This window comes from Doryrhamphus excisus, chromosome 7, assembly GCF_030265055.1.
Source record: "Doryrhamphus excisus isolate RoL2022-K1 chromosome 7, RoL_Dexc_1.0, whole genome shotgun sequence".
Classification (NCBI taxonomy): domain Eukaryota; kingdom Metazoa; phylum Chordata; class Actinopteri; order Syngnathiformes; family Syngnathidae; genus Doryrhamphus; species Doryrhamphus excisus.
The window spans coordinates 15,171,283-15,194,911 of record NC_080472.1 but is presented as its reverse complement, the minus strand read 5'-3'; the positions used below and the strand labels follow the sequence as shown (position 1 = coordinate 15,194,911).

General features: G+C 41.4%; 2 long non-coding RNA genes across 2 annotated transcripts; one reads left to right on the top strand and one right to left on the bottom strand.

The window, feature by feature from the left end:
- Nucleotides 1-420: 420 nt before the first annotated feature.
- LOC131132736 (uncharacterized) lies at nt 421-23,629 on the top strand. The gene is made up of 4 exons (XR_009130416.1): nt 421-662; nt 17,695-17,792; nt 17,933-17,969; nt 23,106-23,629. It is a non-coding gene; the product is annotated as an uncharacterized LOC131132736 (long non-coding RNA).
- Nucleotides 14,166-20,332, bottom strand: LOC131132737 (uncharacterized). The gene is made up of 3 exons (XR_009130417.1): nt 19,924-20,332; nt 17,657-17,747; nt 14,166-15,817 (listed from the first exon to the last, which is right to left on the bottom strand). It is a non-coding gene; the product is annotated as an uncharacterized LOC131132737 (long non-coding RNA).

Below are 23,629 nucleotides of genomic sequence, written 5' to 3'. Positions count from 1 at the left end.
TGTATTTTATTTTAAAAATGTCAGCCTATCCTTATTCTAGGTGCTTATATTACAAATATAATACAAACCGCTTATATTTAGTCGTAAGTGTTTGTGTGTGTGTGTGTTTTTTTATAAATATGGTTAAAGGTATGTTTTCAAAGTGTCCATTATTTCGAAACACTGTTCGGTTAACACTAACTCATTCATTCATGTACTTCGATTCACTCCAGTCTATAGTCCTTCATTCAGAATTAGTTAATGTACTTTTGTTGCGTTGTATGTCAAAGCAAGGATTGATTGGCTGAGACGCAAAGGAGGGGCGGGACCAAACAGCAAAGCTGGAAGCCAATTAAAGGATGGCTGGAGCTGATTGGCTCACATTAAGTGAAGGGCAGTAAACAGGAAATGACAGCAAAAGTACAATGATATCTAAAAGTTCAACACAAAACCAACATTTTGAGCAATTTATTTGATAATTTCCCAGTCCAGTAGGTGGCGGTAATGCACCTGGTTTCCCGACCACCAATACAAATAAAGGAAGAAGAATAATCTGAACAGGATTGAGGCAGAAATTAACGAATCTCTTCGTGGTTGAACAGCTATATATGATATTCATTTTGTCCTAAAGGGGAACAGGAATCATGTGACCAGTGATGATAAACCACAGATGACAATGGAAGGTAAGCCTTCTTATCCCGTTGCTTAAAATGCACAATAAAATGACTTAAATTATAGAAACCAAAGTAGCCAGTTGATTTTTTTTGACCACAGACACTGGCAAGGTCACTGGCTTTTCTTGATGTTGGTAGCGAGGGGAAAGAGAAGCCAGATTTTAGTGTGGAGAGACAAACTCTCCACTCAGCCGTTAATGGCTATGCGTTCCGTAATACGATAGAACCACTTAACATGTCAAGACAAATTGGCGTCTCGGGCATTCTCGGCCTGCAGTGATGGACAGGTAGCTCTCTTGACAGCGACTTGATAAGTTAACGGCAAAAACAGGTCCAATTACCTTCTATGTAATTTTTCTGTTTATGTAATAAATTACAGTCTCAAGGGGAGTTGTTCCCTGCAGAGCTCTTTATTATATCTGCATTAAAGCTCATTGACCTTTTTCAAGGGTAGCATCTGGTGACAGGGGCTGCATCTTTTTCTCTATTGTTATCAAATGCGGAAGATCAGCGCACATTGGCAAATTTCTGTAATTTTTCTGCCTAAAACACATCTCCTTCACCCAAAGTTGGTAATAATTTAAGTATGTGATAATACAGGTACGGCATATACGTATGTACCACTGTTAAAAAAAAAAACTCCACTGTTTTTCCATATTTATGTCTTTAAGCATCACTGGTAATGATTTTGATTTTGCACTGCACCATAGCCGCTGTGAGGGTTCTGGAGCTAAAGAATTACAACAATTCTTATTGAAAATGGTCTGAAAATCGGAGGAGAATGTCAATGAACCATGTGCCAAAAATAGATATTTTTATGGCTGTGTGGACTTCACAATTTGCTGGTGGTTCTGGATTGGAACCCAGCCCCCAAAAAGCAGGAATCTATATGTATATATCTATATCTTCTACACAACTATGTACATCTGTGCAATACTTGCTTTTATAGTCAGTATAGTTACTCCAGACCCCATTCACTGTGCAATATCTGATCAACCTCCATGTGCAATATTAAGGGCTTTAAATGCAATATACTAAGTTCTATGTGAAGTATTTCCATTATGCTTCATATTAACTCTCTAACAAGATCTCAGTGTATAGACTGGTCATATATCTCATCTTGTTTCATATTATCTACATACTGTATTGTATATAACTCTGGGAAAAACTGTTGATTATGTTAATACCTGGGTTGTTTATATTGTTTATTTTTCTATATTGTGTATTTTGTACTGCTTAACTGACTCTGTGCTCTTGCTGCTGTGCAATACAAATTTCCCCACTGAGGGACGAATAAAGGCATATCTTAATCTTAATCTTAATATATCTATAGCAGCTGTGTATATCTATAGTGTATAGATGAGGTAACCACACCCCATTAGTAGAAAAAACAAACCCTTCATTCATTCATTCATTTTCTACTGCTTAGCCTCATGAGGGTCGTAGGGGGTGCTGGAGCCTATCCCATCTGTCTTCGGGTGAGAAGCAGGGTACACCCTGGACTGGTGGCCAGCCAATCACAGGGCACATATAGACAAACAACCATTCACACTCACATTCATACCTATGGACAATTTGGAGTCGCCAATTAACCTAGCATGTTTTTGGAATGTGGGAGGAAACCGGAGTACCCGGAAAAAAAACATGCTTGCACGGGGAGAACATGCAAACTCCACATAGAGATAGCCGAGGGTTGAATTGAACTTGGGTCTCCTAGCTGTGAGGCCTGCGCGCCAACCACTCCCTCACCGTGCAGCCAAAACAAACGTTTATACATTTTAATGAAGGGGAATGAGTGCAGTGTCTCCCCGAGCTCTGCTTCCCTGTTTACAAAACAAGCTCAGGCGGAAGTTATTGTCATTGGTGATTCCCAGCAAGAGAAAAATATTTTCATGTGTCAACGGCATTTCACACGGGACTTGTTTTTGTGAACATGAAAGTGAAATATCCGCTATACTCTCGCTGAAGCCAGAAGCAGCGCGCTCTCGCCAGGAAAGGTGCATTAATGTCGGACCACAGTGCTCACTGTCTGGAACACGGTAGTCCCCGCAAAAAAAAAAAGTGTAATGACAACATTTCCACGACTGATGTGCCAAGATTGTCTGCAGTTAGTAAACATGCCGCGGTCTTGGGTATGGAATACAAACAGTGTAAAAATACATGCTAAATCCCATCAAAACAATGTCATATACTCTTTAAAAATATACAGTATGAAGTTGCCACCTGTTATTTGTCCTCCTGTTTCTGCCCTCTGTACTGTCTGTTTGAGACACACACACACACACACACACACACACACACACACACAGTACTCTCTCCTCTGCAGTGACAAGTTACATGATGAACGCATCCACAGTGATTTATAATAACTCACTCTGGTGCGATACCATTTCGGGGGAAGGAAATTGAACAAACAGGCCGTGTTATCTGTCACCAGACGACCGAGTTCAAGTTCAAGAAGCTGCCTGTCAAGTACGATTGACTGCACAAATGATATATTAGACCTTAATGGCAGCGAGGAGGGGGGAAAAAGAGGCTCTTTAACGATTGCTTTTGCTGGGCTGCATGTGAAGGTCCCATAGAGGGCTGGGATGCGGAAAATAAAGGAAGGGAAGATGCGACCACAGCATGATGATGATGATGCTGATGATGAGTCAGCAGTTTATTTATATTCCATTCATTAAAGGGTGGAGCAAAGGGAACTCTTACTTGTTGGGATAATTGGAATGTTTTTAGAAATGTGCTTGCCCTTTTCAAAACACTTTCTGTTGTCACCTGAGTTCCAAGTCCGTATTATTGCAAACCAATTAGTGCATCCTTCGAATCTGGCAGTCTCTAAAGCCAATTTGAAACTCATAGCTTGTGTCTTTTTGCAAAAATGATGGTGGATATTCTTCAACGGAAGCGTGTGGGTGTCGGTGCTTTGATCCCATTTTCCTGACAGCGACAACACACAACCCACACTTGAATCATAATACTGGAACATAAAGGAATACAGTATATGCATTTCAACTTCAGCAAGTGACTATATGGGAGACCTGAAAAGAAATGCCATAACTGGTAAAATAGCAGTTGAGAGAAACACAAGAGGCACGCAATATAAACAAACATAAGTTTACAGGAGGTGGACGTAATATCAATGTATGGAAAAATATTGTATTTTCCAGGTAAATATAGCATAGCCATCATGCCCAATGATATACGTAGTAGATGGAAAACATTGTCTACTTACCATACAAAGCATCCTATAATTGTATCCATAATTCACTACTCATTCATATAGAGTTTCCCGACTATTATTGTAGACATTAGTCAAAATTATGAACTCATAATGCAGCAGTTGTGTGACGGCATGCTGGGGTTTTGTTTTTCATGTAAATGCTTTGTGAATTATTTGTCAGGGAGTCATTTGACATGATGTAAATAGTTTGGGGGGATGTTGACAACACCAGAGGAATCTGTCAAATTCTGCCTCTTGCTCGTGTACTATTTTTCAAAATGTCCCAAAATTGCTCAAAATTTAGTTTAATGGTGATTTTTGCAAGCCCTACAGCAGGGGTGCTCACACTTTTTCAGCATGCGAGCTACTTTGAAAATGACCGAGTCAAAATGATCTACCCACTACAAAAATGCAAAACATCTATTTATTTTCAAATGTATTGAGGATTATTTGTACGTACAATGTATGTTGATGTACCTTACATAACCAAATGAGCCAATATTGCAAAACACACATAATTAACTATTAACATTTTTTGTAATTACCTGAGTTTACTTTGATGACTTGCACTGAATTGAATCAGCCAGGGATGCATAGTCCGGACAGTAGCTGCTGATAGCCAGCCTCAAGCACACTTCCAAATGTTTATCAGTCATGGATAATATCTGTATCATAATATCCGTATAATATTCCATATCCGTATGGAAGTGATATGTTTTTTGCCTTTTTACTTGGTCCAGCTCCTTCACTCATTTTAGTGACCATAAACTTTAGCGAGGGCTTAAAATCTCGCAATTCGCCGACTAGCTTAGCACTTTGCATCGTTGTTTACGCATGAGCGGTGACCTAAAGGTCAAAATTCAGTTGTCATCTGACTGGTTGTCCTGTATGTCAATCAAGTAACGGGGAGGGATGATAGGCTGACATCGTAAGTTCTGCTGCACTTAGAGACGTTGTTTGATTTGATTGGTCGCCCGAAGGGCAACATTCAGTTGTCATCTGAATGGCTGCCCTGTATATCAATCAAGTGACGGCATTGATGCTGGGATATTTTTTTAATGTCACGCCGCGATCGACCAGCGATCGACCAGTACCACCTCCGCGATCGACCGGTAGCTCGCGATCGACTTAATGAGCACCCCTGCCCTACAGGGAAAACTTTTTTGTGTGTGTCTGTATCTTAATGCTATTTTTTTTCTTAATGAACTTTTCAAGTTCATGATCACTGATGGTGAATACAGCCCATTCATTCATTTTCGAGGGTCACAGGGGGTGCTGGAGCCTATCCCAGCTGTGTTCGGGCGAGAGACGGGGTACATCTGGTCACCAGCCATTCACAGGGCACATATAGACAAACAACCATTCACACTCACATTCATACCTATGGACAATTTGGAGTCGCCAATTAACCTAGCATGTTTTTGGAATGTGGGAGGAAACCGGAGTACCCGGAGAACACCCACGCATGCACGGGGAGAACATACAAACTCCACACAGAGAGGGTTAGAATTGGACTCGGGTCTCTTAGCTGGGAGGCCTGCGTGCTAAGCAGCCAAAATGAACTAAAATACAAACACTAGGCAGAAGAATCATCCAAAATGTGAATGTAGTATTCTACATTGGCCACTAGATGTCAGTAATTGTATGGTGAGGCCATGAAAACGCTGAGGCAGGAGTCGTGACTAGGCAGCCTGTGGGCTAATTTTTCATTTTTTTTTTGTTTTTAAATGATACTGTTCTGCTTACTCATAGTGTCTGCTGGCTCTTGCCTCGACGGAAGCACATTACTGTCGTTAAAAAGTCAATTGTGCATTTGAGGGGACCTTTTACATACAAAATGTAGGAATATGATAAATTAAATATATAAGAAAGCAAAGCTTGGATATTCACATCACATTATTACCAACTAATTAGGCAATTTGGGAATGCTTCGTGTCTACTTTGCAAAGCAGGGAACCTCGGGAGACAATGATTGTACTTGGCGAATAATTAGCAGTCTCTAACATAACAGGAAAATGAGGACTTTTTTGCGGAGGGCTGAAATGAAAAGAACGCAAATAAAATCTGTCAAAGCTGTAACAGCTCAGTAAAAGTTATTAATGTAGTTTGCGGTACTTGCGCCTTCATATAGCTGAATGAGGTATCTGCAAACGTGATTCCATTGTCCTCAACAGTTTACTTAATGTCAAGGCCGGTGAGTGTAAGTAATTGAGTTTGAGCTGTAAAGGTGTGCTTCTACTCTCTTCAGGCTAGTTTGGGGTTAATCAACCGTGCAAGAAGAAAAAGAAGAAGAAGAGAAAAGCTCTCTAACAGCTTGTATCCGTCCTCCATGATTCGTTGCAGCGAGACGGTCCCTGACCTGCATTAGGCCCGTGTCACATCTCTTTTTCAGCTCCGACAAATGGAGTTTGACTCGTGACTGTTCTTGCCATGAATCCTCTCGGGCCTGAATTAAAACGGTGACGCTGCAATGTTGACAGGAATACATTAATCGGGATTGGGTCTGCTTTCAGTCGGTCACCACAGTCTTGCCTTCTCTGGCCGGTCCATTGATCTTCATATCGCTTGTAGTGGAAAGTGCTGCACCTCGATGCTGCTTCAGAACGTTTCAATTCAGGCGGAATTTTAACCAAGGTCCAGCGCCAAGGCATAAGTAGAAAGGGGCTTTAATGTGTGTTTTTTTTTTTTTTTTTTTTACCTCAGAGACTCTTAGACTTTTAGACGTGTATTTTCTTTCTCTTCCCCTGTTTGTGTGTCATGCATGGGTGTCCAAACTTTTTCCAGCAAGGGCCGTATACAAAAAAAAAATCAAAGAATGCCAGGGGGGTCACAGAAATGTATAAAAAGGATGTATATACAGTATATAAACATACATACAGGCACCCCTGGTGTAATGACAATGCAGCATTGTGAGAGTATTGGGTGAAGACTCGAAACAAACAATTGTATAACGGTTCATGTACACATTGTTTATTTACATATTATTTATTGATACAGATTTTGTTCCAGTTGGGAAACCTGGACATGATAATTTGTGTTTGAGGTGCGGTTTGAAGTTGGTCGTATTCACCTTCTTTGTCACTCACTCCGTTCATTCTGCTATAGAACCAACACGCCCGGGTCTCTTATCATTCAGCCTGTTTGGTAGCGAGATAGCCAACATAGCACGAGTGCATATTTTGTCTAATTTCACCCTTGTGTGTGCAGCTTCAGGGGTAGACGGTTGTGAAAAATGAGCTAATACTGTATACGTGTACAGTCTATGAAAATAGTTTGTAAGTCATGAAATAATTAGAAGTGACACATTTGTTTGTCACACTGCATCAACTGCCTCTCCCCTCACATCCAGATGATGACACTTCCCACAAGGCTGCTTTCTAACTGTGGAATATTATTGCAGTCATTTTCATTGAAAACCGGGGCAAGCTTCCACTGTACTTGCATCTAATAACTGTCAATTAAATGTTAAATCAGCTATAATAGCTCATTTGTGTGGCAGCCATATGCAATTTACCAAATGAACACATTCATGCTTCAAAATTCAAAAACTCAAAGTAAAAGTGACAGTTTCTGCCAAAAATTTGGATAATTTGTAATAGGTAGTGCCAAATCTGTGTTGATCAAAAGCCGCACAAATGTACAGGACGCCAAGCAATGTAAACTATAGTTTAGTAGTAGGAGAGTATTTGTATGTATTGCCCATCAATCTGTACAATTAATTGGAACATATATGGCTTGTAAAGGGACACAAACAATTCCCTGTCCCCAATCCTCTAAGTGGATTATTTCTGGAATCAAGCCACACATTCCACATCATAACAGTATGCCTTACAAACAGTAGAAGCTGTAAGACGTGTTCCTCAAGCTACATTTCTAATTATTCCCTCCAAGAAAGCGCTCTGTCAACACATGCGGCTCACAGCTGGGAAGTGTGAACAAACATTTCACAGAGCGATGGAGGGAAAAACTTCCACATCGCCTTCCTTAATGGCGGCAACACGAAAGAACCCTGGACCCGCTGTGAATGAAGTTGAGACGGTAGCTTGAGGAGTGTTTGTACACGGCTGGGCAGTACAAAGAATATGATGGCATGCGTTGCGAGGAAGTGGCTGCACCATCATTAGTTTGGCACTTTAAACTAGACGTTGCGTGTTAATGCTGGGAAATGTGAACTGGACTGCTAAAGAACATGAACATTGTTTGGTAAATGGGACAATACTCGGGCAAGAACACGCCTTGCCTTTTGGTAATAATGCAGAGAAGGCTAAGTCGAGGCAAAATACATTAACATGAATGCACATTTGTCTCAACCGTGATGCAATAATTCCTATTTAGACACTGGATTGGAACTAGCTTTTCAACAGAAACACATGTAACACATACAGTAAACCTCGGATATATCGGATTCAATTGTTCCCACTGGTTTTGTCCGATATGAGCGAAATCCGTTATATGCGTATACCGGAAAATGTCCGTTTTACGCATATATCGGATTTATATCCGGTATATGCGTAAATCGGATTTTATCCGTTATAAAAAGGCACTTCCTTGACTATGTTTCCAATGTACCTGGACGCGCAGGCAACGCTGCAAACGCTGCAAATGACGTCGTATAGCGGCCTGTCACGATTTGGCGAATCGGAGCGTCACGATGCGGCCATCCGATATATGCGAGGGAAATTTAATGGAAATGCATTGGAACGGGACTGGAGATTTTGTCCGAAATAGGCGAAATCCGTTATAAAAAATCCGATATATGCAATGAATTTTTATTGGAAATGCATTACAGAAAAATCGGTTCTTTTTTATCTGTCCGTTGTGAGCGAATTTCCGATATATCCGAGTCCGATATATCCAAGGTTTACTGTATAATGATCGAAACCATAGTTTTGCCTAATTAACTTTGAATCAAGTGTGGTGTGAATGGTTGTTTGTCTATATGTGCCCTGTGATTGGCTGGCGTCCAGTCCAGGGTGTACCCCGCCTCTCGCCCGAAGACAGCTGGGATAGGCTCCAGCACGCCCGCGACCCTTGTGAGGATAAGCGGTAGAATGAATGAATGAACTTTGAATCATACTGGTGATTTTTCTCTTTCACAGTATGCATTTACTAATATCAATGTCTAATATCTAACTATCTAATATCTAACTAATATCGATATTAATCTCAAAATCGCCCCCCCCCCTCCCCCAGCTCATAAAATAATGTAGCATTACTGACACCTAGTGACCAATATAGAATTCTACATATCATCACAACATCTTGGAACGCGTTTTATGAATACATCATATTTGTATTTTAGTTCACTTGGCCCTTTTTATGCTTAAATATGCTCAATTTAAGCCCAAAATACAAAGAATACATTTGCTTACAAATGCATATGTTTTTACCAACAACAAAGTGGCAATGATTTATTAATATATTTTGTATTCGCTACTTACGATCACAGTTCTAAATGTACTGCCATATTTTATTTTAACTGGACATTTTTAGATGTAATTGAGGTGTACGTGTAGTATGTGCCCTACTTCTTTTTACCCGTTTTACCAGATAATGAGTCATGGAACATTTGATGTCAATTCAGCCTCAAAGCAGCAATCTCTTAAAAGTGCATTTAATTATTTGAAGTGATACCCCAGCAAGTTTGTATCCTTGTCTCTATAGTCTCCCATGTGGAATCTAAATAAATAAATAAAAATAATTGCAGGCCTTTGATTTTTTTTTTTTTTTTGGAATGGGGGGGGGGGGGGGGGGGGATCCTTGCCAAGATGCTGAGCCAAAAATGAGATTTGCTCTACTGGTCAGAGAATGTGTTTGTCATGGAAGTATACATAAGACATTTAAATGTGTCTTACAAATCATATGAATGTTTTGCAAAGAGGACAGAAATGACGGATCTTTAGGTTGTAAGAAGCCATTGTGTCCCTCTCAAAGGCGTTATCAGTGTTCACCCAGGTTAATAACACACAATGTCCTAGTCATTGCTGAAAATGTCATCTTCAGATCCCGCTTCCCTTTCTCCTTTCCCCAATGTCTTCATTTGCAAGTCATACATAGATCGGTGGACACGGTTCTAAAAGCCGAGGGCTGATGGCACGACTTCATGCAAGTCGACGCAGAGGCTTTAACTCGGAAAGCATCAGGGCGTTATATGGAACGAAGCCGCCGAATTCCGAGTGATGGAGCAACTGCAGCCCGAGCCTCTTCCCGCCAGTTCTGCTCAGTGTTGAATCAGTTATCCAAACACAACATCAGATGCTATAAAAGTGTATTGATCCCTGTAGGGGCATTGGGCTGCTGCAGAAGCAAGAGTGATGCTATTTGGCATGAGGCGAAAAAGAACATGAGCACAAAAATAACACAATATTATGGCTGCAAGAGGGGATTGGCAGGGAGAGAGCCCCGCTTTAGTATACGAAGCAAAACAAACATTTTGCATGTTGATGTATAGCTGTTATGGTGTTATGGTCATTTGTAGTCTTGTAGGCATGCAATGTCCGCAGATAAAGTTCACAGATTAGCAGTGATAAAAGTGCTTCCACAAATTCACCAGTATTGAGACAATTTTGATTATCTTAAAAAATGACAAGGGTGGGGGTCCTCATTTTTGGCTGCAAATGACATTTGTGCGTTTTCTTAAAATGCTTTGAAAGACATGCTCGCATACATGTAATGTAAATATGGAACCAAAGTTGTATACAGTCGTCTATCACTACATCACAGTTAAAACATTGCTCTCTCACGCTATCGCAGTTTGTCAAAAATGATCATGGTTGACTATGGCCTATTATTAGTCAAAAAATATTAAGACATGTCATATGTATTTTGGTCACTAGTGTGACATAGATTGCATTACCTAAATATTATGGCATGGCATTCTCCTCCCATTCTGTGTGGAAGTGGTAAGTTTCCGGTTTCTTGCTTTGTCCTTTTACTCCCTTTGAAAAAAGTAAAAGTAAAATCACTTGCCACGCTGACGTGTGGTGAAGCTAGTCGCTAGCTGGGATGGTGTAACTATGAGTTTTTCGGCGCAACAATGTTCATAATAATAATAACAATGTTGCTGTATATGCAGGTCACATTATGTTTTACTCACGTTTTTTTAAGTTTTTTTTTTTTTCCCAAAAGGCTCTATAGATGGAATACGTAAGTGCATCCCGTTATGTGCATTCTTAGCTGCCTCTTTATATTCATTCTTTCATTTATTCATTCATTTTCTACCGCTTACCCTCACGAGGGTCACGGGGGGTGTTGGGGCCTATCCCAACTGTCTTCGGGCGAGAGGCGGTGTACACCCTGGACTGGTCACCAGCCAATCACAGGGCACATATAGACAAACAACCATTCACACTCACATTCATACCTATGGACAATTTGGAGTGGCCAATTAACCTAGCATGTTTTTGGAATGTGGGAGGAAAAAACCCACGCATGCACGGGGAGAACATGCAAACTCCACACAGAATTGTGGAATTGAACTCGGGTCTCCTAGCTGTGAGTCCTGCGTGCTAACAACTCGGTTGCCGTGCAGCCTGCCTCTTCATAGCTGTTTTTATGTCTTTAAGACATCTCACATAAGGATTGTTGTTGTTTCCGTTAAGTGGGCACCTTTTAAATCATAATAAGATGACGATGAATCAAGATTTGATGAGTCGGTCGTCAGATTTCCGATATAAGCGGGGTCTATATATTGGTTTCGACTGTATTTACATCCTTGCTTCGGCGCCAACTCATCCTACCTCTCTCTCTCTTTGCTCCCCTGGAGAACGGCTCATTTGTAATCACGCCTAAAAGGGGAATTTTGAGAAAGATTAATTGCATCCCTTGAAAGTGTCCGCTTCCCGCCAGTTCGCATGGCCCTCTCGCCACCCACCCAACCCTGGAGAATATCAGTTTAACCCGAGTTAAAGCTTGAGATGGCTGCCAGGAGGTGGGTGCTGGGGGTAGAACCTTGGCATCAGACTAAATAGCAGGATTCTAAATAACACTGATGGTTTTGGGGAGAAAGTGTGTTGCTCTTTTCCCCTGCTGCTTCGTACACCACGCCTGAGTGGATGCTGGATCTGACAGGCCAGCATCCCAGGATTCCTGCATGGCTGACCTCTTGAGGCACAGACTCGGATACGTCACGCTGAGAGGTCTTGCGGTTATAATCATCTTTTAAAACTGATTTTTTTTTATGACGCTCCCACGCTGGATGTCACTACAGCAGGTGTACCTAATGAAGTGTCCCGTATGTGTTTCACAGAGAGTTCAGACAGTGATGAGGGAACTTTCAAGACGAGACGATCACGCGCCTTCCAGTCCATGTGTGCGTGTCGCTTTAAGACCAGACAAATCCAAATCCACGCTAGTGTCTCCGACCGTAGTCTAAGCAGTGCTCTTGTACTATAGTCCTGTTCCACGTCTATTTTTGCATTCCGAAGCCGTGGATTAAGTCAGCGGCCTGAGGTCACGCTGATTGAGATGGAAATGAGTTTACGACAGGCGGAACGGTGTCTGCTTGAACCCTGGCTGAGATTTGTTATTAAGATGATATTCACACTTCTGCTTTAGAAACAACCCCTCCCCCCACCACCACCCCTCACTCCCTGTGTCATCAGTCAGTTATATAATCTTTTCCCTTGTGCTTTCTCTTCTTCTCGCATGGCTAACTAACTGTGGAATTGGAGAAAAATAACATTTTGTCTGCAGCAGGACTTGTCAGGGAATCATGTAAGCAGCAATAATTAGGAAGTGACAAAATGCCATGTGTGTCCATGTTAGGTCAAAGACCGGATTATTGGTAATAACCTGGTCATGTAAACACCAATAACCCTTTTGGAAAAATCTGAACATGCTCATATTCCGGTTTTTAAAACCCTAAAACCCTAAATATGACACCTGGGTTACTTGGGTCATATCCCCATCGAAAGGAATATTGAACGCAAGTTCTAAAACGTGATGGAACCCAACAAGGTTTGAATTGCAATTACAAATGCTAGCCTTTATTTGCGGAAATGGGAAACTGTCTAATGCTGGTATTAAACGTCAAAAGTCATTGTTGACCTTTTCAGGATTTGTTGTTCCCATCCTTCACAGTGCAAGTAACAGAAAGAAATTTCAATTCATCGAGGATTTTTATTAGTCTCCAAACAGGGAAGTGCCAAACATATTAAAATATGATCTTTCTGAGCATTAAACAAATCCAATAATTAGAAACTTGACATTCAAAGTTTGATTAGGTCTTCTTATTGATCCCACAAATGTTTTTTCCTTGCTGCCTTTCTATTCTTTCTCATTGCTTTCCCACTTGCAGTAGTGTATACATTCACTAGTGTATGCTGGAGCCTATCCCAGCTGACTTTCATCGAGAGGTGGGGCACACCCTCGGCAGAACAATGTACTGTAAATTGATATTTCATTACATGAGAGTTCCTTCTCTCTGTGCAGTTTACATTTCCTCCCAAGCAGTATTATGCAAATCCAATCTTGCTTGAAATTACCCTCTCTAATGACTTTAGGTGTCAAATAACGTGCATCCAAACATAAAAACAACATTCTCCCAGTGAGATAAGAATAAAAACAAACTACTTGTTTATTGTGACGGATTACCTCATTTTGTGCAGGATGTTTTTCTTTCCTCTGTTGGAATGTGAACAGTGGTAGTTGTGTAAAGTGCTGACTAATGCCTTGGGCACTTTATTTAGCTGCAAAAGACTGGAGACATTGCATTAATCATCACACAGCAAGGCACTTCCGATATACAAAAGGCTCTTTGCATTGACTTTTGCCTCAATTTGAATGTATAAAGTCATATTTTCAGGCAAGCGTCTCCCAGCGTGATCCCATCTTTGTCATTATATTGTCTGTACGACTTTTTATCTTGTCTTATTTGTGTTTCCTCCTTGTGAGGGAAGAATGATTGGCTGCATGTTTGGCCTCACAGAAAACCTATATTGCACATTTTTCTGCACATTTTCTGCAGTATACCCTTTTGCACATTGAACGTGCGCGTGGCTGATGAGAAGCGTGGACGGCGGAAGGTGACTGAGGATGACAAGCAGCCAAATGGCTTTTTACCTGCCGCCCACTCCTGAACGTGGACGAGTAATGTAGACAAATAGGATGTGCGACGTATGTCGACCTTCAAGCGTAAACGTCCCCCCCCCCCTCCCCCCACTGTGATGGAGCTGTCAGACGCTTCACGCTTGGCCTTATTTACCTCATCACCGCCGTACTGTTTGTTTGTAAAGCTATGATGAAACGCATGGTGGCCCTAAGTTCAGTCAAATTTATCCATCAGAGTCATAGAAAATGCTTCATTTGTAGGTTTTTCCTATTTTGGCCAATTCTTTCAATTATATAAGAAGACAGACTAGGGGAAAATGCAGCTAATGAATTCTGCATATGGTGATTAAATTTAAATACAAGAGGTCAAGAGCGCTCATTATTTGTGGTAAAATATTTAAATAAAGAGTCAATATTTAATAGCGCCAAATATAAATGACTTTCAAAGGAAGATGTTTGCTGGGAATAAAGTACATTAGGCGCTAATGTTAGTGACGAGGCTTCACCGAGGGGAAAAACAGCTGTTGTTGCAAAATTAATAGCATGAATAGGCGGAAAGTATATGGAGCAAGTTATTCTTTATATTTTTATACTTGCTGTAGGTGTACCAGATGGCTCAATACTGTACATTTATGACTGTAGTCAATGTCCGGTCCTGGGGCCTGCATTTCATTTTTAATTGGGCTGTGGCACATTTTAAACACAAAATTTAATATAGTATTCAGAACAATTGGTTTTTGTTCAAAAGCAGCGACTGTACGAAAACCAAGACAGGATTTTGGTGAAGATTTGTCAATGAAAAGTAAATCATACAAAAACTGGGGTGTTTGACTGTCAAATGGAATCTCGGTTAGCGTGTACCTCGGTTAGCATGTTTTTTGGTTAACATAGAAACTGTATGCCACACCTTTGCCTTGGTTTGCGTTCATTTTCAGGTTAGCGCACATGCAACTTGTTTTGTTAATCCACTGCGTGAGTCCAACTGTGTTCTTCATTTATTTATTTATTTTTATCACAAGACACCCTTCCTTGCATTCCATTCGCTAGCTTACAAAATGGCAACCCGAACCGGAAGTTACGTCGCTATGGTGGTGGTGGTTGATCTTGCTTTGGCTTTCTGAAAACTGACTAATTGATAAATATGTTCATTTACATTATTTCTTTTATAAGAAAAATGTATTCAGTTAACATCAGTTTTGGTTACAGTCGGACCTTACGGAAGGAATTAATGACACTAACCAAGGTTCTACTGTATATGTGAAGTAAATATTACATTTTGACCTACCTTTATTTGGTTTTAGCGTGTCAATAAAGTTAACAAAAGGTGAAGAATCGTCACGTTCTATTGTTTGTGAACAGCATTGGAGTAATAGTGAGCCCACCCTCATTTATATAACCCTGTGTTCCGTTTGAACACTACAGCATTGAGCATCTAAGCAAGTCCGTAGCTGAAGACGTTTGGTGTCCAAACAGTCCAGTGTGTAATTCAAATCATAATATTTTATAGAATGTTTACCCAATGCTGCCTCACATTACTGTTCATTTTATTTCATCTTTATTGAACAGAAAATCAAAGAGACCTCGGGATGGATGCGCCGATCTAAAGCTGTTAATAAAGTTGAATATTTATGTCTTTATTGAGTTAGTCAGTCTCGTTGATCAATGACAAACACAACAACCCACACAGCAGAAACAGTCTGCATAGAAAATCAAACTTCCTGTCTAGCGTATGCGTTGATCAGACAAGACGGTCATGCGCGGGTAGCGTTGGGCCGAGTCTCCTCTGCAGCAGTGATTAGTTCTGCTCCAGAAATGTGGAGAGTGACGAGCTAATCGCAGACATGTCGGCAGTGAGCGAAGGGCCTCCGAGGAACCCAAAGGACAGATCGATGATCTGCGGGGCCCGGAGACAGCAGGTGATGCACGGTGCCGTCAAAAAACAATGTCAACATGACGCATGGAGTCACACGGTGCCGAGGACGATCTAATGACATGATCAAACTGTGGCAGTTGCATTACTTTTTTAGGAAGATAGTCCACATCTTCTCTGTGCGATGTCCTCCACGTGTTATGTCATGATAAACACTCGCTCATTGGTAAAGGTCAGAACTACAGCGGTTCACATAATGTCGTGTCACACTGCTGCCACACTAGTTCCATGCGGAAAATAGGAATATGAGAAACTGTGAACCCATGGAGAACATACATTTGCATTAACACTTTGAAGGTGTTTCATCCTGGGGCCCGTGACTTTTCCCAAGGTATGGTCAGACTTTATGTACTTTTAGAAGCGACTGGAACTCTTCCACAACTAACTGCCCATATGTCATTGACCATTTGTCTTATGGTTATAAAAAAGGACATCTGTATTACATAATATTAGCCGGAATATTGAGAACGTCTGATATGGTCCTTAATAACATCACCCTTTGATATTTGACTTCAATTATATCCACAGAGGGCTGCAAGGCGGGCTGGTGGTTAGCACGCAGGCCTCACAGCTAGGAGACCCGAGTTCAATTCCACCCTTGGCCATCTCTGAGTTTGCATGTTCTCCATGTGCATGTGTGGGTTTTCTCTGGGGACTCCAGTTTCCTCCCACATTCCAAAAACATGCTAGGTTAATTGGCAACTCCAAATTGTCCATGGGTATGAATGTGAGTAAATGAATGAATTAATTATCCAGAGCCGGCCAGCCCATTAGGCAATGTAGGGAAAATTGGGGAAAAAAGCCTCCAATATATATATATATATATATATATATATATATATATATATATATATATATATATATATATAATTGTTTTCGGGCGAGAGGCGGGGTACACCCTGGACAGGTCGCCAGCCAATCACAGGGCACATATAGACAAACAACCATTCACACTCACATTCATACCTATGGACAATTTGGAGTCTCCGATTAACCTAGCATGTTTTTGGAATGCAGGAGGAAAAAACCCACGCATGCACGGAGAGAACATACAAACTCCACATAGAGATGCCCGAGGGTGGAATCGAACCTAGCTGTGTGGCCTGCACACTAACCACTTGTCCAATTTGGTGGCACGTTAACTTACAAATGAAAGACTTTGATAAAACCAAAGGAATTGAATTTCTTTTGCAAGCCACGTAACTCACCAATGGGGGGCGGCGCCGTATAAAACCTCACCTAGGGCGCCACTTTGCAGAGGGTCGGCTCTGATTGTATCCCCTCCGTGTATCTTGGATTTAGTGCCCGTATGTTGTCTGAGTGTTTACAGCCTCAAATTTTAAAATGTGCTAGAAAGATTGGTGATTGGACTCACAGGGGTCTGTCTTTTGTGCTTTGTCCCGTGCACTCGATAACTTCTGCATTTTGTAAGAGTTGACAAGACACGGTGTGTTGTTCCCCTTTTGCTGTGGGGGTAGAGGCCCCCTCCCTCGGTCCTCAGTTTGAACCTTGACAGCTGGTAGTCAGCACTTTGAATGGTACCTTAACAGCCGAGACAAAAGAGATTCCAAAAGCGTCTGCTTATGGATGTGCGCTGGAACAACAGTTTGCTCTCTTGCGAGACATCAGTCTTGATTTAAAAGCAGAGGTTATCCTTATGTACTTTGCCCTTCCTCGCTCGTCCTGCTTCAGATGAATTTACATGCCAACAGCGATTTCCACACTATTTCTCGTCTCTTGTCAGGGCAGATTTACACCGTGTTCCCCAAGTACATTCATTTATTTCTAATCGTCTCTCCTTACCTGTCCTTGTATAACCTGCTCCCCACCCCCTCTTCCAGATTTCAGCTGAGTGACTCGTTGAGATGGACGTAATGAGACAGGTCCACGCAGGCTGGGAGAAGGCGGCCAGGCCATATACAAGGTGAAAAACAATCAGGTGAGGGTGGTGCTGCAACTCTCGGGAGGACCCCGAATAGGACCACAGACAAAGACATCATTTTCACAATAGAAATGACATTTTGCCTTCAGTCAGCTCTTGTTAGCGAGCTCGCCGTTTTTATGTGTGTTTGTTTTTAGGTCTGTCCTGATTTAGAGCTGGGACGAGATTGCATATGTGAGTAACAGCTTACATTGTATCATAACTTTGTGGTAGCTCAATATATACAGGTGCCCCTATTTATGGGCAATTCCACTGACAGGGGATGCAGTTTTACATATTGGCACAATTACTTTTACATTTTAATTTGAAAATGCTGATTAAATGAACATTCATTCATTTTCTACCGCTTTTCCTCACGAGGGTCGCGGGGGGTGCTGGAGCCTATCCCAGCTGTCTTCGGGCGAGAGGCGGGGTACACCCTGGACTGGTCGCCAGCCAATCACAGGGCACATATAGACAAACAACCATTCACACTCACATTCATACCTATGGACAATTTGGAGTGGCCAATTAACCTAGCATGTTTTTGGAATGTGGGAGTACCCGGAGAAAACCCACGCCGAGATGGCCGAGAGTGGGAATTGAACCCTGGTCTCCTAGCTGTGAGGTCTGCGCACTAACCACCAGACCGCCGTGCCGCCTATTAAATGAACATGATATGTCAATAATATTGTATGATATTAATGATATTATAGCAATGATATTTCCTGTAAGATCCAACATTATTCAATAGGAGCAGTAAATCTGGAAATGTGCAGCAAAACAAAAATATTTTGTATTAGAGGTGTCATGTCATGTCATCCATTTTCAAATTGTCCATAGGTATGAATGTGAGTGTGAATGGTTGTTTGTCTATATGTGCCCTGTGATTGGCCGGCGACCAGTCCAGGGTTTACCCCGCCTCTCGTCTGAAGACAGCTGGGATAGGCTCCAGCACCACCCGCGACCTTTGTGAGGAAAAGCGGTAGAAAATGAATGAACAATATGAAAGCCCATAAAATCCATGAAGACGTATGTGCATCAGCAAAACAATGATATAAAAATAGTTTGACAACAAAAGCCATATGTTCACCAGATGGTACGATATTTCCATGCACATGTGTATTTCCATCTTTTTTTTTTAAACATATATGAATTTGTGAGGAAAATAAACGTATTTTGGCATGCACTCTACATAAAAGTGAAGCCATTGCTCACCCAAAAACCAATGTTCTCCGCCATAGTAAACACCTGCTTGTATAAATGTGTAAAGTGTTTGCATTTGCACTTTACCAAACTCGGTCCAGATACAAGAAAGTAAGTCCAACCAATTGCATCATTTAACTTGTCCTGTAGCTGCACCCCTTCACCCGCCCCAACATGTGCTGTAATCAAAGGTTACCGAGTCCAAAATCGATGTGGCCCTCTAAAAACCATTTATTAAAACATCAAATACCCGTGCCTGGTGGATGTGTGGCCAGTGATTACCTTTGCAAATCAATTAAGCCGGCGGGTAATTGAGTGGATATGAGTTCATGGTTACAGGAACTTTTGTAAGCAAGGTTGAAGGCACATGTTCTTCACCCCTGGATGGAAGTTGCCACGAAGGCTTGTATTGATAGAATGGGTTTATGTTATTTGGTCTTTGTGTGTGTAAACAGATAGATGTTAAAGTTGCAATCAATGATATTGTGCTAAGGGGGGAAAATGTCAAGCTAAAGATCTCAGTTGATCTCCCCAGTCATTGTGGATACACAATTTAACAGACACGAAAGAAACTGGATTACTGTGATTTCTGGTGTATGTCACGCTCGTCAAAAAACTCTTACCCTCAGCATGGAGAAAACACAAAGAAAAACACAAAGGCTACTTTTGCTTAAGTCCGCTAGTGGATCCTGACAGTGTGGAACAGTGTCCAGCTACCGTTTGTCTAGTCCAGGGGTGGTCACACTTTTTCAGCATGCGAGCTACTTTTAAAATGACCGAGTCAAAATGATCTACCCACTACAAAAATGCAAAACATCTATTTATTTTCAAATGTATTGAGGATTATTTGTACGTACAATGTATGTTGATGTACCTTACATAACCAAATGAGCCAATATTGCAAAACACACATAATTAACTATTAAAATTTTTTTGTAATTACCTGAGTTTACTTTGATGACTTGCACTGAATTGAATCAGCCAGGGATGCATAGTCCGGACAGTAGCTGCTGATAGCCAGGTTAGCCAGGCAAACGCACTTCGAAAAAGACCTTGTGAAAAAAAGAAGTCCACCTCCCATTCCGTATGGAAGTGATATGTTTTTGCCTTTTTACTTGGTCCAGCTACTTCACTCATTTTAGTGACCATAAACTTTATCGAGGTCTTAAAATCTGACGCAATTCGCCGACTAGCTTAGCACTTTGCATCGTTGTTTACGCATGAGCGGTGACCTAAAGGTCAAAATTCAGTTGTCATCTGACTGGTTGTCCTGTATGTCAATCAAGTAACGGGGATGGATGATAGGCTGACATCGTAAGTTCTGCTGCACTTAGAGACGTTGTTTGATTTGATTGGTCACCCGAAGGGCAACATTCAGTCGTCATCTGAATGGCTGCCCTGTATATCAATCAAGTGACGGCATTGATGCTAGGATGATATTTTTTTAATGTCACGCCGCGATCGACCAGTACCACCTCCGCGATCGACCGGTAGATCGCGATCGACTTAATGAGCACCCCTGGTCTAGTCGTATTACATTCCGTGATACGACACCCCCCACCCGACTGCATGACATTGTGAATATCATTGCAATTAATGCCAATTCATCTTCACTGGAGTTCATTATCACCTTTACATTAGCGCCACGTTCAATGTTGTTTTTCTCCAAGGCATTTATTTGCCTTCAGATGTTCCAGTTATTCATTAGTCAGTAAATGAGTGTGGAAACAAGGTTGTGATGGTTGTCTACTGATAAATTACAGTGGCCGCTAATTTCCAGTGAAATTGCACTGGGAGCATAAATCACATTTTCAAGAACGTCTGAAACAACCTGCAAAATAGGTCACCAGAGCTTCTCTGCAGTAAATAACAAATGAGGGCCATAATTAGGGGCATAAAATCGAGAGTATTCCAAGCATTAATCATCAGGATTTAGGCTGAATTACACTGACTTCTTGCAGCCGTTCACAAATAAGGTTGAGTGAGGTTTATGTGTTCATTAGCATTGTCTGTGTTGTGTGTGGGGAGCAACACTTATAGTCCCCCTAATTGGACAGTATGCCACACAACTGTAGTCATAGATTTTTATTGCACCGCTGTCAGCGTACAACGTGTAGCCTCAACTCTTAATTGGTGGAGTTTAGAATTAAAGGAATTGGCTAACAAGCAAACTACTTGATTTATTTTAATTTAAATTTTTAAACCTGCACGCAATTAGGGGGTATTCTTCTAGCTTAGATTGTGTAGTTACACCCTCAAAGTGCATGTCACCAAGTTGTACTTATTAAGAATAATAAGGTAGCAGCAAAAATAACTTGGAAACTTGTTCACATCCCCGATAAAGTCTGTAGTTACTGTTGTGTTGGAGTCTTTGCTTGACTGTTGGCGTTAGCTGGTTTTGTCAGACTGCGCTGCGCTTTCTGTTTGAGCCAATCAGTTGCTAGCATGTCCTTGTCTCACTGATAACGGCTTTCAGTCGTTTTTTTAAACATTTTAAACAATACGTTTTTTAAACTGATGAAATATTAGTTTGACTGATTACAGTCTCTCAAAGACACTTTATGCTGCGACAAACGCCCACATTTTGTTGACACGATTATCAACTCTCATTGATGTTGGCAATAATCAAACTTTGTTTCAGGCTGTGTCCACACAAATACAGGTACAGTGAAACCTTAGCATTTAGCATTATAGCATTATAAAGCTGACGAAAACTGGAAATATAGTGGAACCTTGGTTAGCGTCATGGATTCATTCTAGGAGGACTGACTCTAACCAAAGCGGATGTTAACCAAATAAAATGTTCCCATAAGAAATAATGTAAATCCAATGATATTATTCCAGAAGCAAAAAATGTGAACAAAAAACACGTTCACAATTGAATGAACGTATAAAGGAAAACTACACTTTTTTGGGAATTGTGCCCATCATCCACACACCTTATGTGAGACACAAACACATATTTATATCTGTTTTTTAAAAGGCACAGAAAAGAGAAACATATGAATTCATGTATCAGAGGATTGTGGATGATGAGTAACATTCCAAAAAAATTCAGTTTTCCTCATTTCCTTAGGTCTCATTTTGTGCGTGTTTACGCCTTATAACAAGCACGGTCGATGAATCATTTATGGATTTTCCTGGGCTCCATTTAAGTGAGTGGTGATTTTAAAGATAATGTCCATCATTGTATATCTAATATACCATTATATTGATGAACAGACAAGGTACTTTTATTTTTTTTTACCTCGTTGTGTGGGTAAATGTGCGTTTTTGCGTAAATGGCATCGGTCCTCCGGCTTAACGATGGTCATCTCCTTTGAGATTTTGTATGGAATTCTTTTTTTTTTCCTTGAGCACAGACAAAAGCTAATTTCCTCAGCCTCTGTCAAACAATGTTTTCAGCGTCTGCCATTGTTTAATTAAGAGGAGGTGTGCAACACAAGAGCACGCACACTCTGCCTGTATTAAGGAACTCCTCCGCGGGGACTTCATTCGTTTCGGGAGACTCGCGTGGGCGGAAGAAGTGAAGGAGATACGTTCGCCAGAGAAATGTACAGTGCTCCGCCAACACACGGATCACCCCGAGGGAGTGGAGGCAAAGAATTCCTCCTGGAATTTTTCTCTTTTAGTTTCTCCCTCGCTTGCTTTATTGCACCCCCCCTTCTTCCATTCTCATTTTGGTCATGGTAATTCATCATGGAATATCAAAACTGTTCAAAGCTGCAGCATAGAAATGAAGGCTTGGGAGCTTGTGAATAATTGGTTTCTGTGAGGTGCCGCCATCCCTGTTGAACCCTCTTGACTCCCTGTCCCGACCAGTGGCAGCATATATGATAAAGAGACAAGAGAATCCCAGGAGACGCTGCGATCAGGAGGACGGCTGGCATGTACAGAGAAAATATCCTATTTCCTCACTTTTATCTTTTTTTTTTGTACACCCTTAAAGCCACATGATGTAATAATTGTACATTTACATTTTGGAATGACCTGGAGCACAGATTTGAACCACGTCCTTTGTTAAGCCATCCGTGACCTCTGACCTAAACAAACAAGTCCCCAAAACATATGTGGCATTCCCTGAGATGCTCATCATGTCTCCTCTTGCCTTCACTCACAATAAAGACAGCACTGGACCTGAAAGAGCCTCGCTGACTGCAGAGCGCCAGCGGCTCGGAACGCCATCTGTGAATTTTCCTGCTGCCTGGCACCAGCACACGGATCACACAAAGCACCCCTGCACCAACTCTTCCGGTCCAGATATCCAACGCTGTGTGCAAGCCAGCACAAGTCAAACCAATCCTTTCTTCCCTAAATATTGCTCTATTTACCGGGGCATCATGGAGCTCAGCCTGGATGCAAATCATCCTCTCCTCTGTCATCCATTCTCATGGAAAGGTCTGGAACATGACCGTTCAACTGGTGGCCCAAATCTGGCCCATAAATGATATTGGACTGAGGATGCTTTTGCAGTAAGGGCCTTCTAAATACAAGAGTGATCCCGTCACAACTAGAATTGTTGAGTAGCATTTGACGGTTATGGATTTGACTTTTTGACTTTATTCCAGACTGTTCTCCGGTCCTAGCCTTGCGGTGACGTTATATACACAGAGAAGTCAGAAGAAGTCAGATTTTTTAAAATGCTTTTA